The sequence below is a fragment of the Thalassophryne amazonica genome, chromosome 4 (genome assembly GCF_902500255.1).
Source record: "Thalassophryne amazonica chromosome 4, fThaAma1.1, whole genome shotgun sequence".
NCBI lineage: Eukaryota > Metazoa > Chordata > Actinopteri > Batrachoidiformes > Batrachoididae > Thalassophryne > Thalassophryne amazonica.
The window spans coordinates 98,568,624-98,579,094 of record NC_047106.1 but is presented as its reverse complement, the minus strand read 5'-3'; the positions used below and the strand labels follow the sequence as shown (position 1 = coordinate 98,579,094).

Below are 10,471 nucleotides of genomic sequence, written 5' to 3'. Positions count from 1 at the left end.
CAACGCACACTACAGAAATCAATGTATTTATGTCTTTTTCTTCTTCTTCTTCGTCTTTCGGCTGTTCCCGTTAGGGGTCGCCACAGCAGATCAATCGTTTCCGTCTCACCCTGTCCTCTGTATCTTCCTCTGTCACACCAACCACCTGCATGTCCTCCCTCAGCACATCCATAAACCTCCTCTTTGGCCTCCCTCTTCTCCTGCCTGGTGTCTCCATCCTCAGCATCCTTCTCCCTATATACCCTGGGTCCCTCCTCTGCACATGTCCAAACCATCTCAATCTCACCTCTCTGACTTTGTCTCCAAACCGTCCCACCCGAGTTGTCCCTCTGATATGTTCATTCCTAATCTTGTCCATTCTTGCCACTCCCAAAGAGAATCTCAACATCTTCAGCTCTGCCCCCTTGAGCTCTGCCTCCTGTCTTTTTGTTAGTGCCACCGTCTCTAAGCCGTACAACATAGCTGGCCTCACTACTGTCTTGTAAACTTTCTCCTTCACTCTTGCTGATATTCTTCGGTCACAAATCACTCCTGCCACCTTTCTCCACCCACTCCACCCTGCCTGCACTCTCTTCTTCACCTCTCTACCACACTCTCCATTACTTTGAACAGTTGACCCCAAGTATTTAAACTCATCTACTTTCACCACTTCTACTCAATGTATTTATGTAATTCACCTAATTGATTATATCGATGAGTCGCGCCAGCCCTATGCATTACACGGTGCATGCATTGGGGCTTAAATTCAGTTAAAGGGGCCTTGGCAGAAGTGAGTTTGTGCACTTTATAAACATTCGATAGCATTTTAAATGCTCCTAAATCCGTTGCACAATATACTGGTGCTGGTCATATAATTAGAATATCATGAAAAAGGTGATTTATTTCAGTAATTCCATTCAAAAAGTGAGACGTATATTATATTCATTCATTACACACAGAGTGATATATTTTAAGTGTTTATTTCTTTATATTTTGATGATTATAACTGACAACTAATGAAAATCCCAAATTCAGTATCTCATAAAATTAGAATATTACTTAAGACCAATACAAAAAAGGATTTCTAGAAATGTTGGCCAACTGAAAAGTATGAACATGAAAAGTATGAGCATGTACAGCACTCAATACGTAGTTGGGTCTCCTTTTGCCCGAATTACTGCAGCAATGCAGTGTGGCATGGAGTTGATCAGTCTGTGGCACTGCTCAGGTGGTATGAGAGCCCAGGTTGCTCTGATAGTGGCCTTCAGCTCTGCTGCATTGTTGGGTCTGGCGTGTTGCAACTTCCTCTTCACAATACCCCATAGATTTTCTGTGTGGTTAAGGTCAGGCGAGTTTGCTGGCCAATTAAGAACAGGGATACCGTGGTCCTGGTAGCTTTGGCACTGTGTGCAGATGCCAAGTTGTGTTGGAAAATGAAATCTGCATCTCATGAAGTGCTCTACAACTTCCTGGTAGATGGCTCCGTTGACCTTGGACCTCAGAAAACACAGTGGACCAACACCAGCAGATGACATGGCACCCCAAACCATCACTGACTGTGGAAACGTTACACCGGACCTCAAGCAACGTGGATTCTGTGCCTCTTCTCTCTTCCTCCAGACTCTGGGACCTTGATTTCCAAAGGAAATTCAAAATTTACTTTCATCAGAGAACATAACTTTGGACCACTAAGCAGCAGTCCAGTCCTTTTTGTCTTTAGCCCAGGCAAGACGTCAAGTGAGCAGTCTTCCCCATGATTGTGTAGCCTACAGAACTACATTGAGAGACGAGTTAAAGGCCTTTGCAGGTGTTTTGAGTTCATTAGTTGATTAGAGTGTGCCACCAGGTGTCTTCAGTATTGAACCTTTTCACAATATTCAAATTTTCTGAGATAATGAATTTGGGATTTTCATCAGTTGTCAGTTATAATCATCAAAATTAAAAGAAATAAACATTTGAAATATATCAGTCTGTGTGTAATGAATGAATATAATATACAAGTTTCACTTTTTGAATGGAATTACTGAAATAAATCAACTTTTTCATGATAATCTAATTGTATGACCAGCACCTGTATAGCCCCTCTCACACAGGCAATGTGTTTGTGGTGTTTAGTGGCATGTAGGCCTCACCCAATTCACCAATATCTAGGGCTTGAACGATTTTGGGAAAATGTCTAATTTTACTTTTTCCTTTCTTTCTTTGTTGACACATATTACGCTTGTGATTCACCATCTACATGTAAAAAGTGATGGAGCATTACCACATAAGAGAACATTGAATTATTACTCATATCTTGATACTAATCAATTCTGATTGGTGGGAATGCCAAAGACGTGAGGAGCATGACGCTTCTGATTGGCAAACATGACTGTCTATCATGCAGTGATTCATATTTCAGAAGGGTGGTATGGATTAATGACCTCTCAGTGACTGAAGTAATGGACCAGCGAATTTTGTCCGTTATAATTGTAATGCACTATATGTATAAAATGGACAAAATCCGCTATGTGTATTAAACGGACAAAATCCGCTATATGTATGGAAGGCATGAGTTACAGCCAAGAGGCGTTGAACAGTCTATGGGGAATCCCCAGCTCCAATTAGTTAGGCATATTTCCTTGATTAAACGCCTGACCTTGAATAGGGGCCTGCCTCATTTAATGACTGCGTCAAAACCTTGTTTGAACAAAATAAACACTTGCCTTAAATAAGCCCCAGGTATTATGTGCATTAAAAGGATTACAGTTGGTCGAGTCACCCTTTTTTCTATGTCCGCTGTGGTGTGGTACCTTAAAATTCTAAAGCCCGATTTATGCTTCTACAGCTCTGTATCTCTTTGGCCATGCAATGACGCTGATTTGTGCATGACCCTTTTGAAGTTGTCCATTGCGTTGGTGGGCATCTTATTACAATTTACAGCAGTAACCGTGCTTTTTCTGGGTCAATTTGTCCCTCAACAAGCTCCACTTCTTTATACAATCATCAACCTCCAAACTAACCGTACGTGTAATTTTTACACATACTTTTTCCAATTCCGTGTTGAAAAGTTGGTCATATTTGCAGACTTCTCTGCCAAACGTATTTGATCCATGTTCAAAATGTAATCAGCATGCGGATTGCAAAACTGTTAAAATATGACGGGAGAGGAAGGAGTGAAAATGTAAAGTGACAAATCGCAGCCAGCCCTTGCGGTCATTTACCAGGTGCGCGTCAGGCTCCGGAGAGCCACGCAGAAGGCTCTGATCTAAAGTGGTCGTCTTTGGTTCGTTACACCCAGAGATATCTGTGTGAAACTTAACACCCTATTATAGTGAGGATGCAGCATTTTGTTAATAATCGCCGGCCTTGAAAGAATTTTAGGCTTGGGTCTGAGCACAGTTTGAAAAAATAAACGCACAGGCTTTTAATCAAAGAAATATGACCCCACTTTCCTCAATTCAGCAAGTGTCAGTGCTGAATTTCATTTCGTACCTGTGTTACTGGGCACGTCCAGACTGCTCTATCCAGTATATGCGAGCGGTTTTAATGGAAATGCATTGCGATCAGATGGGATGTTTTGTCCGATGTGAACGGTGTTTATGACATGAAAAACCATACAACAGCATTGGGACTTTTTCTTTGTCCGGTGAGTGCGAGTATCTTGTTTATACAATACAGTTTAGGTGGGTTTTACTGTATGATGCAAATTTCATGTTTTCATATTTTAATCTGTCATGTTGCATTTTGTGTTGTGCATAGGCAATAAATTTATTTTAAGAGGTTAAAAACACAATATTGCACAGTCATTAATATTGGGCAGTCATAGCACAGTGGATTAGTGGTTAGCATTGGTGCCTCAAAGTGAAAAGGTCATGGGATCGATTCATGGCCTTTTCCGTGTAGAGTTTGCATGTTCTCCCTGTGTCTGCGTGGGTTTCCTCCGGGCACTCCGGATTCCTCCCACAATCAAAAACATGCTTATTTAGGTTCTGCTCCTGTTTCTTTTGGAAGTATCACAGACTACTTCATCAGAATTATTTTTGAACTAACTGTTTTTCAAAGTTGACTGAGAACAATTTTGGGCTCCTTTTAAAGTTCGTGTTGCATTGTTTTCAAAGCACCAGCGATGCACACCAAAATGTAAAGTCCCTTTTCTGTTGTTTATAAATTAGCATAATATCAAATGACAAGGATGTATTTTAGCCATTATAGAACACAAATAATGAATGTTTTTACATTCCTTCAATGGAACAAATAATATTTGCAGATCTCAGGGTGTGAGTATTATGGTTGGTCAGGTATCAAACTAATGCAGATGCAGCTAATCTAAATCATATTTGATCTCACTGCTTTTTTAAGAGTAGTATTTTCTTAAAGTGTTGTGGGTATGGATGGAGTGGGCATGTGTGTTTTGGGACCTTGTCAGCCGACTGAGCCACAAGGGCCCCTGTGGTAATGTGTGTATTAAATGATTAGTGTGTTAGTTAGCATAACGGCCCTTCAGCAGCATTTAATCACTCTCAGGGGTGGGCGCCCTCACAGGAGGTGGATGGGGGTTTGGGGAGTGGGGGAGGCGTAGTAAGAGGGATTTAAATGGAGAAGGTACTGCTGGTTCAGTGAGTGAATGGAAGTTCTGTAGAAGCATATGGAATAATGAAGGGAAAAAGAGTGAGCATGACTTAGGGAAGGAATCCAACAGAAACATGATCCATCAACACTCAGCAGGGAGAGATACGATCTTTACAAGGCCTGAATGTCTTGTTAATGTCAGCACTTGGCCCATCATCTGAAATAAGTACCATAAATAGTTTTTAATGATAGTGTGACATGGATGTGGATAAAGGTGGGCCCTGCACCAGGTTTGACAACACCACTCTTAATTATACTGTTGTCATTATTGTGTGTCATGGGGAGAGGATGTCTGAAGCAGCCAGATAGCTGATAGTGTGTCACAGTCCAGTGCTGCAGAAGTCATCATGTCTGACACAGTGGTAACTAATTAACTGATGCGATAAATGGCTCAGATGTTTGTGCTTTTAGCAGAATAAACTGCTAGTTGTTCCTGGGGAGACGCGGTGTTGCAGTTCTATTCTTTTCGGTAACTGCTGTGTTCTGGCCAACTTCATCTGAAGCAGAATGGGACCACCACAGTAAACCAGATGGGCTATCAAGTATTGTGTCTATTCAGAAAAAGTCTTCTGTGTTTTTACCCTGAGTGATGGTAGTGATGCTGATTATAAAGACAGCGTTAATAGAATGATGGCTTGCCATGGATTATTTTAATACTTTAGTGTTCTACTGATTAGTTTTATGATTGAGATAAGATTAATTAAATAGGATAGTAACTTTGGCATTTTTTTAAAAAAACATTTAAAAATAATTTTACCAATAGGGCTGGAGGAAAAATTGATTCTTAGATGCACAGTGATGTGGGCAATTCTGAATCAATTCACAAATTTATGTCAAAAATCAATTCTGTGAAAGCTAATTGCCAGAGTGGAAAGGAATACAAGTGCTAACTAGTAATGGGCGATAGGAATGATATGCGATATAAGCGATCCAAATTTGGCCTACGATAGAGATTTTAATTCTATTGCACTATCACGGTAATGCATGTTAATGGACTGAAGGTGGCAGCAATGCAACAATAAGGATGCTGGCTGCTGTTAAACGCCATAAAAGAAGAAGAATGTTGATGGCGCTGTCTACTCACAACCAAGTTAGAGCCATGAGCTGCAACGTGTAATCGTCATTTTGATTAAACATGGATGAAAGTGAAACGGAGGAGCTGGAGAAAAAGACTGGTGCAACATCCATTATTTGGACTTGGTTCAGATTTAAGCCACCCGACGAGCAGCAGCAAACTCTACTCTGTAGAGTGTGTGGGGCAACATTTCCGCCTACGAAAGGTAACACGACTACTAATGATGGCGAAACCTAAGCTTTTTGAACCACTGAATTAATATGAAGCATTTATGTTGAAATGGTTCAGTGTTTCAAAGCATTTGAATTAAATATGGCAACATCTGCTGGCTAATCTTCGACATAGCATTTCCATGGAACAATAAAGGGCAAGATGTCATGAAGCAGTGAGTCACTGTTATGTATGTTTACTAATAAAGGTTCTATGTACATCTTGAAATTTTTGACAATATTTTCATTTAAAAACATTAATGATATCCTTGTGTTATAATGTGATTGTGATTTGTGCAACAAAGGGCGGTTATGAAAATAGTTCTACAAAATGGTGGGGATCTGGGCACTTCAAAGGCTTTTGTTTTAAAACAAGACCAGTTCAGTGGTGTGTTATGCTTGAGTCTGTTCCTCTTCTTTGTTACAACTTCTCTAGTTTTAGAGAAGACCCTCACCTGGCACAGAAGTTGCTGGCATATGAAGACAGCTTTTGTCCAGCTTGTAAAGAGTTGGAGAAACAGTAGTTTGGCAGCAGTTTGGCTTTCCTTAGGATCTACGTAACCTGTTCTGAAAGTGTTCTGTTAGAATTTATATATCATTATCACAAGAGGCTGCAGTGTATATCACAACATGGATTTTAGGCCATATCGCCGATCACTAGTGCTAACCACCGTTATGAGTACTTATCACGTTTGCATATATTTGCCATACGGCTTTGTTCCAACCACTCTGCACCAAATATGATGAGACACTGCTTGGGTACAGAGCCGCGCTGTGAGTTAAAAGAGAAAAATCACCTGATTTTGAGCAATGATAAATGCTACACACCTCAAAATAAGAAGCATCTACCGACAGCTTCTGGCTACATCTGAACACAATTTTTAACTTCAAAACCTAAAAAAACAAACAGTTACGCAAAGGATCGCAGTTGCTGTGCTAAAGACTCTGCTTTTAAAAACCTTCACCCTCAGAAAGCACGTTGAAGGCTCAGCTTATGGCTCCAATGAAGGCAGACTGATATTCTGTTTCATAAAGGGATAAGAAAGAATCCCAAAAAGCTAATTTGCAGAGTATCATGACTGCCATTTATGGATGGTTACCTAAAATTGTCTCCCCTACTATTTTCATTTTAATATGCGGTTTGTAACGCACTGTACACAGTTCATCACAGACTAGTGCATTTAAAAGGATAAACGCATACACAATATTAGAACGCATGTTGTGTGTCATGTTTTCTGCAGTTTGAGTGTCAGCAACAAAGTTTTCCCATTATCACAACACGCGTTCCTGTTTTACCGTAATAATTGTGACACAAGATGCATTCATGCAGCATAGCCAGTGTGCGCATGACTTACGATGAGATGCATGTAAATGCTTAATTTTTTACTTTGCTGGAGTGGTAACAGTCCAGAGTAGAGTCAGTCATACATGATCTCACACTGACACAGGTGGTGGAAACAGGGAGGCTGGGGGCCAACAGCTCTCCTGTGTTTTCAAATTTAGAATCAGTGAATGAGATTTACGTACATAGGTGTAAATACGGTTGAGTTATTAAATAATGTATTGAAGGAAATTCATTATGGATCATTATACTTTGCTGAGAAAAGTACCAAGTAGTTCACATAATGGGGAAAAAATAAATCACTTATTGAAAAAAGATGCATCAATAAATGTTTTATAATCAAATCAGAGCCCTCTGATTTGTAACTCAATCTAATCCTGAGATGCCCACCCCTGTATACCAATATGTCTATATCATGCCTGACATATCTCTGTCTTGTGCAAGAGACTAGATACTCTCTGTGCATTGGCCCAGGCCACCTTGATCTAAATGAGTTCCAGCCTTGGCTGAGGAAGTAAGCTGTGTTGGACTAGTATCCAGTCCAGGGGAGTTGTAGACTGTCATCCACTTCATGCTATTGAAATCAGAGGATAACCACGGTCACCAATGGGTGTCAGGGCCATAGGACGTATTATTTATTTATCCCTGAGACTCGTGGACCAGGTTTGACTGGGTGATAAAATGACCTGTCACTCACTCACTCACTCACTCACTCACTCACTCACTTTCAATGTGTATGGGTGTGTATAAATACAGTGAGGCAAATAAGTATTTGATCCACTGTCGATTTTTCAAGTTTTTCCACCTACAAAGAATGGAGAGGTCTGTAATTTTTATTGTAGGTACACTTAAACAGTGAGAGACGGAATCTAAAAAAAATTCTGAAAATCACATTGTATGTTTTTTAAATAATTTATTTGGCTTTTATTGCATGAAATAAGTGTTTGATACAATAGAAAAACAGGTACAGAAAGCTTTGTTTGTAATTACAGAGCTCAAATATTTCCTGTCGTTCTTGACCAAGTTTGCACAGACTGCAGCAGAGATTTTGGTCCACTACTCCATACAGACCTCTCTCCAAAGATTTTCTATTGAATTCAGGTCTGGAGACTGGCTGGGCCACTCCAGGACCTTGAAATGCTTCTTGCAGAGTCACTCTTTAGTTGCCCTGGCTGTGCATTTCGGGCCATTGTCATGCTGGAAGATCCAGCCACGACCCATTTTCAATGAGTGGAGTTGATACCAAAAGTTCCATTTTGGTTTCATCTGACCACATGACCTTCTCTCGTGCCTCCTCTGGATCATCCAGATGGTCACTGCCAAACTTCCTATGGGCATGGACATGTGCTGGATTGAGCAGGGGGATCTTGCGTGCGCTGCAGGATTTTAAACCATGACGCAGTAGTGTGTTACAAATGTAAGTTTGCAACTGTGGTCCCAGCTCTCTTCAGGTCATTGACCAGGTCCTCTTGTGTAGTTTGGGGTTTTCTCAGAATCATCCTTACCCCACGAGGCGAGATCTTGCATGGAGCCCCAGACTGAGGAAGATTGACAGTCATCTTGTTTACTTCCATTTTCTAGTGATTACGCTAACAGTTGTTGCCTTCTCACCAAGCTGCTTGCCTGTTGTACTGTGGCCCATCCCAACCTTGTGCAGGTCTACAATTTTCTGTCCTTAGACAGCTCTTTGTCTAAGGATTGACCTGGTTGATTGATTTGGTTTACACACTGGTGAAGCGGGTCCAGCTCATGCCAGAGAACCATCGTGTAAAACTCTGTTGTGGAACACAGAACGATTCTCGTTTCTTGCACGCAACAAGACAAGAGTCCCAGTTAGTGACTTTAATCAGTACTCAGTACAAAGGTGACTCACTATTGACATCTTTAAATGGCTTTGAGGGGGAGTTAATGAAGAAATCGTGGACATGCCTCTTCTTGAAAAGCTGCAAAGCACAGAACCAGCAAAGCAGCAGGTCGCAGTGCTGCTACGTTGCTTCATTGCTTCAAGCACACCCACTGCTTCTGCACATGTACCATTGTGTGTGTGTGTGTGTGTGTGTGTGTGTGTGTGTGTGTGTGTGTGTGTGTGTGTGGTGGTGTATATATATATATTATATATATATATATATATATAACACCTCTCTTTTTTCTTCTGTGCGAGAAGATTATAAACAGCCACACGCAGAACACAATGCGCGTGCTCTCCCTTCACTCACTGCCTCCGGAGGTACGGATGCGGGACCGCAAAGAATCCACGTCCTCTCTCGGTGGCCACGGAGCTCTGCGGCCTGCAATCAACATCCGCATCAAAACAGCGAGCGTAGTCTGTGGACCTGTTGCCAGATTTGGCGCAGCTCCACAGCAGACAGGAGGGCGGTGTGAGTGGCCCCTGTTGCGTTTACCGAGCCCGCAGAAAGCGCATTGGAGGCAGTGAGAGCAATCGCGGTGATGCCGGACCGGTGCCGCGACCGGCCTGCCTGATAAGAACGCAGAACACAATGCGCTGTTAAAAAAAAGCATGCAAAATTGCACTAAAAAAAATCTGCGAAACTGCGAGGCAGCGAAAGGTGAACCACGTTATAGTGAGGGACCATTGTGTGTTGTGTGTGTGTGTGTATATATATATATATATATATATATATATATATATATATATATATATATATCTATATATATATATATACACCGTAGTGTTCAGAATAATAGTAGTGCTATGTGACTAAAAAGATTAATCCAGGTTTGAGTATATTTCTTATTGTTACATGGGAAACAACGGTACCAGTAGATTCAGTAGATTCTCACAAATCCAACAAGACCAAGCATTCATGATATGCACACTCTTAAGGCTATGAAATTGGGCTATTAGTACAAAAAGTAGAAAAGGGGGTGTTCACAATTATAGTAACATCTGCTGTTGACGCTACAGACTCAAAACTATTATGTTCAACCTGCTTTTTTAGCAAATCCTGTGAATCACTACACTAGTATTTAGTTGTATAACCACAGTTTTTCATGATTTCTTCACATCTGCAAGGCATGGAGGACAACCAACTTGTGGCACCTTTCAGCTGTTATTCCACTCCACGATTCTTTAACAACATTCCACAATTCATTCACATTTCTTGGTTTTGCTTCAGAAACAGCTTTTTTGATGTCACCCCACAAGTTCTCAATTGGATTTAGGTCCGGGGATTGGGCAGGCCACTCCAAAACATTAATTTTGTTGGTTGGAACCAAGATTTTGCTCGTTTACTA

The 10,471-nt window shown here is 41.0% G+C and overlaps 1 protein-coding gene across 3 annotated transcripts in view; it reads left to right on the top strand.

Annotated features, from left to right (window-relative positions):
- The window catches only part of cux1b (cut-like homeobox 1b), a 237,115-nt gene that overhangs the window by 84,335 nt on the left and 142,309 nt on the right, over positions 1-10,471 (top strand). The window lies entirely within an intron of this gene.